This window comes from Octodon degus, unplaced genomic scaffold (genome assembly GCF_000260255.1).
Source record: "Octodon degus isolate 3935 unplaced genomic scaffold, OctDeg1.0 scaffold00011, whole genome shotgun sequence".
Taxonomy (NCBI): Eukaryota; Metazoa; Chordata; class Mammalia; order Rodentia; family Octodontidae; genus Octodon; species Octodon degus.
The window spans coordinates 13,967,682-13,976,380 of NW_004524587.1; the positions used below are offsets into that span (position 1 = coordinate 13,967,682).

Below are 8,699 nucleotides of genomic sequence, written 5' to 3' on the forward strand. Positions count from 1 at the left end.
GTGGTACTGGGGATTGAACTCAGGACCCTGTGCTTGCCAGGCAAGCACTTATTCTACTGAGCTAACTCTCTGGCCTCAGGCAGGTCTTGAACTCATTTGTAGTCCAGGCTGGTGTGGAACTGGTAGAATTCTGCCTCAGCCTCCCAAGTGGTGGATGGTAGGCATATGCTACTATGCCTATTGCTTAAAATTAAAAAGGCAATTAAAAAAAAACTACAGTTACGCGGGTTAGGGAGATAGCTCAGTAGAATAAGCACTTGCTTGGCAAGGGCAAGGTCCTGAGTTCAATCCCTGGTACTGCAAACAAACAAAAAAAACTACTGTTAAAGTTTTCAGGAATAAATTCAGTTTTAAATAAATTAGTGATTTTTTTTTTGTGTGTGTGTGTGTGTGGAACCGGGGATTGAACTGAGGCCCTTGCGTTTGCCTGGCAAGCACTTATTCCACTGAGCCGTCTCCCTGGCCCCTAAATAAATCAGTTTTGATCAGAGTAAAAATATAGTAGTTCTTAAGGCTTTCTCCTTTGGTCATTAAGGAATTACCATTGGGTTTCGTTGTACAACTTCAACAAAATAACCTTACTTTGGGAGAGAAGAACACAGTATGTACATAATGTCTATAAACATTAATCATTAATACCCTCATCTTTTTTTGAGGGGGTGGGGAGCAGTATCTCACCATGTAATTCCAGCTGTTTGTTTTTTTTTTCCAGGCTGGTTTTGAATCCACTTTGTATCCCACACTGACCTTAAACTCACAGTGATCCTCCTGCTTTAGTCTCCCACGTATGCTCAGCTACCCTCACTTAAAATTTTTTTTTTGGACCAAGAATTGAACTCTGCACCTCACACTTGCCAGTGCCTTTATCTTTTTAATTAATTAATTTGTTTTTTTGAGACAGTGTTTTAAATATATTTATTTGATACAGGGTCTTACTACACACACAGTATGCAGTACCAGGGGTCGAACCTGGGTCCTTGAGCTTGCCAGACAGGCACTCAGGTTGCCACTATCTCTCCAGCCCGAGACAGTATTTTGCTATGTGGTTCAGGCTGGCTTTGAACCCACTATGGGTTCAAAAACTTATGGGGACTTGCCTACCTCAGACTCCTGAATGATAGAATTACAGGTGTGTATCACTACAACTAGCTAACCTTAATTTTAAGCAGAAAAAAAAAGGTAAAAGAAAAGGAGTCAGTTTGTATAAACACATCCTAACAGAACAAAACCTAGAAATCCTTGCTTAGGCAAAATTTTTCTGCCTCAAGCTTTTCTTTAATCCTTTTTTTCTCCCCTTCCCCTCTTCCTAGCTTTCTTTTTTGGGATGCTGGAGATTGAATCCTGGATCCCACTCTTGCTAGGTGAGCACTTTACCACTGAGATTCATTCCCAGCTCTTTTTAATTTTTTTTTTTTTTTTAAATTTCGAGACAGGGCCGGGGAGATGGCTCAGTGGAATAAGTGCTTCCCCAGCAAGCACAAGGGCCTGAGTTCAATCCACAGTTCCGCAAAAAAAAAAAAAAAAAAAAAAAAATTGAGACAGGGTCTAAATTGCCCATGTTGCCTTTTTATTTTTGGCGGAACCGGAGGTTGAACTCAGGACCTTGCACTTGCCAGGCAAGCACTTACTCTACTGAGCTATCTCCCTAGCACCCCCATGCTGCCCTTGAATGTCATTCTCCTACCTCCACTGCAAAGGAGCTGAGATTATAGGTGTGGACTACCATGCCTGGTTCCTTCAAAGCTTTTTATTACTAAATTTGAGACCAGTCACCAAGCTGCCAGGGGTCATTTATTTTTTATTTTTGCAGAACCGGGGATTGAACTCAGGCCCTTAAGCTTGCCAGGGAAGTGCTTATTCCACTGGGCCATCTCCTTGGCCAAATACAAGGAATTTATTTTATTTATTTATTTTTTATGGAACTGGGGATTGAATTCAGGTCCTTGTGCACTGAACTATCTTCCTGGTTCCAGCCAGGGGTCATTTAAAGATTCCAGTAAGTGCAAAGCATTTTAAAGAATTACTGTATGTACTCAGTCCAAAGTGTCTAGTCTACTAGTGCACTATCTCTACAACTGAATCCTACTAAAAAGTACACTATTTGAGTACAGTATTTTGAATCCTTTAAAATGTAGGATATGATTCTACACTAATTAGCAAATAAACTAAAAGAAAGAAGTAAAAGAACAAAACTAAAAGGCCAAAACACATACATACTTCTGTGAACTGGGAAACTACTGGTAATTTCAGATTATGCCTTTATGAAAATATAGGACCCATCAGATATACTTGCCGGTCACTGAAGCAGATAAAAACCCCAAACCAAACCAAAATCAAAACAAAAAAAAGACCCTCAATCATCAATCATCTCTCTTAATCATAAAAACAAAGAGGAAGGGACCTGGGCTTCGTAGCATATGTCTGTAATCTCAGCCATTTGGAATGTTAAAGGCAGGAAGAATGCAAATTCTAGCACAGCTTGGTAATTTGGTGAGGCACTGCCTCAAAATAAAAAATGGCTAGGGATGTAGCTTAGTGTAAAAGCACCTACACAAAAGGCATCCAAATTGGAAAGGGAGATATCAAATTATCTTCATAAATGACTGAACATATATAGAGATAAATAGATGTGTTCCTAGAAAAATGTTACAAAGAAAAATGTTGGTGCTATTAAATGAAGTCAGCAAAATAGCAGAACAACAACAACAAAAAATCTCGCAAAATTCAGTTATACTTCTAAATATTTTCAATGAAAAATCCAAAATGGAACTAAAGAAACCAATTCCCTTTATGGTAGCAGCAAAACAAATACAATGCACAGCGATTCAGCTAACCAAGGAGGCATACAATTTGTACATTGAAAACTATATACCTACTACTGAAAAATAATTAAAAAACTAAATATTTATTTATTAATTTATGGCTCAGACTGCCCTGGGGAAGGGCTGGCATGGCATGTGAGGTTGGTGATTCAACTGTGGTCCCTGCTTGCCTAAGCAGGCACTTTAGACTGCTGAGCTCTCTTGCTGGCCCTGAAGAACTAAATAAATGGAAAACATTCTATTTTTAAAATCAGATGACCACTGAGTGTGGTGCCACATGTCTATAGTCCTAGTACTCAGAAGGCTGAGGCAGGAAAATCACCATGAGTTTGAGGCCAGTCCAAGCTACATAGTGAGTTCAAGGCCAGCCTGAACTACATCATGAGAGTCTGTCTCAAAAATAACAAAGAAAAAACAAAAGATTAGAGCCAGGCATGATACTGCACACCTGTAATCCCAGCACTTGGGAGGCTGAGGCAGGAGGATTGCTGTGAGTTCAAGGTCAACCTGAGCTACCCAGAGTTTAAGACCAGATTGAACTGCATAGTGAGACCTTGTCTCAAAAACCAAAACAAAACAGAAGGTTCCCCAGGAACTATAAGATGTGCAAGGTCAAACTATTTCTATAGTAATTCTTTGCCTTTTTTCACTCTCATACTTTTGTGAACTTGCAGTGAAGTTTTCTAATAGTTACACAATGTACAATGAATTATAACTCTGATAAGTAATGGAATGTATATCTGCATATTCCTGGATTGACTGATTTGTGTGTGTGTGTGTGTGTGTGTGTGTGTGTGTGTGTGTGTGTTTTACGGAAGGGTCTACAGGGTGTTCAGTCTCACTACTAGATTGGACTCATAGTGATTCCCCTATTTATAGCCTCCCAAGAGCTGGGATTACAGGTGCACGCCACCATGTCCAGTCTCAATCGCCATCTCAGTGCGCCCCAGCCCCTGTGCCTGCTTGCAAGCGCTTTAATCCGCTGAGCTATTTGCCTGCCACACACCCCCCCTTTTTTTTAAAATGTGTTTGGTACAGGATCTCACTACACAGCTTGGACATAGTGATACTCCTGTTTTTAGCCTTCCCAGCACTGGGATTATAGGTGTGTGCCACCAGGCCTAGACTCCACTCTGGGTGGCTGGCCCAGCACACTTGGGACTGGGGGGTAGGGTGGCAGCATGTGGTGCCAGTGATCAAACCCTGGTGCTTGTGCTTGCCTAAGCAGGCGCTTAGTCCACGGAGCTATCTCATTGGCCCTGAGTTGGCATTTAGAGATAGGATTTTGCTATGTGTAGTTTAGGCCGGCTTTGAACTCAGTATATAGTCCAGGCTGTCCTCAAACTCACAGCAATCCTCACACCTCAGCCTTCCAAGTGTTGGAATTATAGGCGTGTACCTGGTTATTTTTTTGTTTTTAAAAGTTTGAAATTTTAATTTATGATAAATACTGACAGGGATAACCCACTTAAATATAAGTTCTCTAGGCTGCCCCCCACATTTTAGATTATAAGGGAGTCCTGAGACCAAAATGTTTCAGAACTGTCACTCTAATAATGGTTCCTCAGTACCTCCTTGACTACATCTCTTACTACTGTCTTCCTAGATCATTTTTATTCTAGCCACACTGTCCTGACTGCTGTTGCTCAAAAAATCATATGTACTCTCTCACTTCAGCATCTTTACTCTGACTGCTCCCCTTTCCCCCTTGCCTGGTGCCTTGCCACAGGTATTCACACTGATAACATCCTTATCTTCAAGTTTTTGATTCATATGTCACCTTGGCAAAGAGGCTTATGCAACTACTATTTAAAACTGCAAGTTGCCTCTTTATCTTTCATAACACTCCAAATAAATAACTGCAATAGTATTTTTTTTTTAGGGTCTTGCTATGTAGAACAGGCTAGCATTGAACTTGCTTACATATCCCAGGGTGGCCTCAAACTCACTGTGATCCTCTTTCCTTAGCTTCCCAAATCCTGGCATTATAGGAATGCACCACCACGACTGGCTTACTTTTTTTCTTTAATAATAAAAAGTACTTTGTAATTTTACACATAATTTACTATGTCTTTATAATTTACCAGGTCCATTTATTGTCATCTCTCCCTAATAAAGGCAAGCTCTTAGCAGGGACCTATCTCTTTTTGTTCACTGAAGACCTATGATAATGCCTAGTATTAACAGGTATTTGACCAAAACTATTTGAATGAACAAATAAATAAACATTATTATTTTATTTTATTTTACTTTATTTTTTTCTGTATTTTAGGGAAGGGTCTACAGGGTGTTCAGGGTCTCATTACTGGATTGGACTCCTGGTGATTCTCCTGTTTACAGCCTCCCAAGTGCTGGGATTATAGGCGCGTGCCACCACACCCTGTCTCAATTGCGGTCTCTTTGCACCCCAGGGGTGGGTTCAGCACAGCAGGCTTGGGGATTGAACTCCTGGCCCCTGCACCTGCCTGCAAGCGCTTCAATCTGCTGAGCTATTTGGCCAGCCTTCTAAACATTAATTCAAAATTGGGGCAAACTATAAAATAATGCTATTTGTAATCAATTTAAGAACTTTAAATTTGCAATAATTTACATATATAAAGTGAATCAATCTTACATTGTAAAATAAATTAACATTACAAAGAAGTCAAAAAGCTCCCACAAAACTGAATTTGTTACACAACTGAATTTGATGTAAGAGCAAAAATTTTAAATTGAAATTTTGTATTGTGAAGAGGTCCAATGATAGATATAAATATACAAAGAAATTTATTGTGGGTTTTTTTTTTGGGTACTGGGAATCGAACTCAGGACCTTATGCTTGCCAGGCAAGCACTGATACTGAGCTACATCCCCAGCTCAAGGAAATGTAGTGTAAGATAAAGTTGACATTTTAAATTATATGGGGTCCAGAGAAATTAGGCAAGAAAAATAAATAAAAGGAGTATGTATGGGATAGGAAGAAGTTAAATTATCATTATTTTGCAAATAATATGATACTTTACAAAGAAGACCCCAAAATTCCACCAAAATATGTCGAAATTTAATAACTAAATTCAGAGCTGGTGAGATAGCTCAGCGGACTAAGAACCTGATTAAGCAAGCACAGGGACCCCATTTGATCCCCAGCTTCATCTTTGCTGGCCCCGCTCCTGGAAGCACGGAGTAGGGCACTGAGTCTGGGCATGGTGGCATACCCTGTAATCCCAGCACAGGAGAGGCTGAAAACAGGAGGATCACTATGAGTTCAATATGCATACTGAGACCTTGTACCAAATACATAAATTAAAACAAACAAACAAAATTCAGTAGCCTAGCTGGATAAAGAGTCAATACTCAAACATCAACAATATTCCTCGGCTGGCCAGATAGCTCAGTGGACTAAAGTGCCTGCTTAGGCAGAGCACAGTGGCAGGTGTTCAATCCTTCCCCAACCCCCATGTGCCATGCTGGCCCCACCCTTGGGGCATGCTGAATCAGCGATTGAGACTGGGCATGGTGGCTTGCCTGCACTCCCAGCACTTGGGAGGCTGAAAAACAGGAGAACCACTACGAGTTCAATCTACGTAGTGAGACCCTGTAGACCCTGTACTAAAATACATAAAAAATCCTGATATTCCTGTACACAAATAACAAACTCACTGAGAGAAAAATTTGGTGAGTAACACCTTTCACAACAGTGTCCAAAAAATTGAAATACCTAGGAATCCATCTAACAGAGGAGGTAAAAAACCTTTACAATGAAAACTACAGTGCTCTGGAAAAGGATATTAAAGAGGCTATCAGAAAATGGAAATATATCCCTTGTTCTTGGGTAGGAAGAATCAATACTGATGAAAATGGCCAAAATTCCAAAATTGTTACACAGATTTAATGCAATCTCAGTCAAAATACCAACAGCGTATCTTACAGAATTAGACAAAATATTTCCAAAAATTCATTTGAAACCAGAAGAGACCTATAATACCAAAAGCAATTTGGGGCAACAAAGGCAAGTCAGGAAGCATCATAATCCTTGACTTGAAAGTAAACTACAAAGTTACTGTGATAAAACAGTATGGTATTTTTAAAAAAAACATAGCAGAAGATCAATGGAACAGATTAGAAGACTCAGACATAGCCACCTTATCTTTGACAAAGGAACCAAATACCTTCAATTGAAGAATGACAGCCTTTTTAATAATTGGCACTGGAAAAACTAGCTTTCCATATAATAAAGATTAAAACTAGACCCATTATCTATCACCACATGCTAAACTAAAGTAGAAATGGAAGATGGAATAGGTAAGGACACTTGAAAACATCAGTGTAAGCAAAAGCTTCACGGACAAAAGTGTGACTGCATAGGAACTATTACAAAAAATCAACATCTTACTAAAAAGCTTTTGCACTTGCAAGCCTGAGCCATGAGGACTGTCATGTTTGAGACTAGTGTGAGCTATAAAGTGAGCTCAAGGCTAGCCTGAGCTGCATAGAGAGATCCTGTCTCAAAAAGATGAAGTTTCTGCATAGCAAAATAAATTACTAAGAGTGAAGACAACTCATAGTATAGGAACATTTTTTGTTAACTGTTCCGCAAAGTACTACTATCTAGACTATATAAAGAACTAAATAGTGGCCCATGCCTGTAATCCCAGCACTTGGGAAGTTGAGGCAGGAGGACTGCTATGAGTTTGAGGCCAGCCTGGGCGACTATTATGGTTTATGTATAGGTGTCCCCCACAAAGCCTCATGCAGTCATTGGGTAGACTTCTAGAGCTTGTGATTGACTCATGATCCACTGGGATTACCAAGGCTGGGATTATGGGTCTGAGTACTGCTGGGATTATGTATGTGAGTGCTATTCCTAGCCTGAGGCAGACAGGCTAGGAATGTAACATAAGAGAGACAGATAGAATTCTTTGTTGCCATTGTTTCTGCTACTCCTCCATTTTACTCTTGCTCTTTGCTGCCGCCATGAACTGCTGCTTTCTGCCATGTGCCACTCTGCCTTGGAGCCAGTCAAGTATGGACTGAAAGCTGCAGTAACTGTGAGCTAGATAAACCTTTCTTTCCTTCATTTTGGGTGTCGGGTATTTGTCCCAGCAACAAGAGAAGAGTAACTGAGACAGCTACAGTTGAGTTCAAGGGCAGCCTGAACTGTGCAGTGAAACCCTGTCTCAAAAAGACAGCGAAACAAAAAAGTTTTAAAAATTTCCATTCTATACAAAATCATCCATAGATACCTAAATAATCAATTACAGCTATTTTAGTAACCACCAAACACATATGAGACAATTCAAATTTCAGACAGATATCGATTCAAATGCCAGTCCTAGTATCTGTGGTCATATAACCCCACGACTCTGAACCATGTTTCTACTAATATGGCTAAGAATTTCAGACTGTCAGAAATAATGAACTATTCACTAATAGCAAAGCACATAAAATAGTTTTATTATGAAAACAGTAACCAGCTGGACATGGTTGTAGATGCCTGTACTTTTAACTACTTAGGAGGCTAAGCTAAGAGAATAGCTAAATTCCAGGTCAGTATGGATAATATAGTCAAACCCTATTTCAAAAACTAAAAAAGGTTAAGGATGTAAGCTCAGTGGTAATGTACCCCTTGTTTCAATCCCCAGCACAGGAAACAAACAAACAAACAAAAAAGGTAACTATCATTTATTTAAAAAAATTATTTATTTATTTGTGTGTGTATGGGGGGGGCAGCTCAGCCCACCAGGGGTCGGGGCTGGCTGGCATGTGGTGCTGGGGGATTGGACCGCGGTCCCTGTGCTTTGCTAAGTTTGTTCTAAGTAGGTGCTTTAGACCACTGAGCCATCTCACCAGCCCCACTATCATTTATTTATTTATTTATTTATTTTTTCAAAATTTTAT

The 8,699-nt window shown here is 39.8% G+C and overlaps 1 protein-coding gene across 1 annotated transcript in view; it reads right to left on the reverse strand.

Moving 5' to 3' along the window:
- Positions 1 to 8,699, reverse strand: part of Nfatc3 (nuclear factor of activated T cells 3) — a 156,771-nt gene that overhangs the window by 14,329 nt on the left and 133,743 nt on the right. The window lies entirely within an intron of this gene.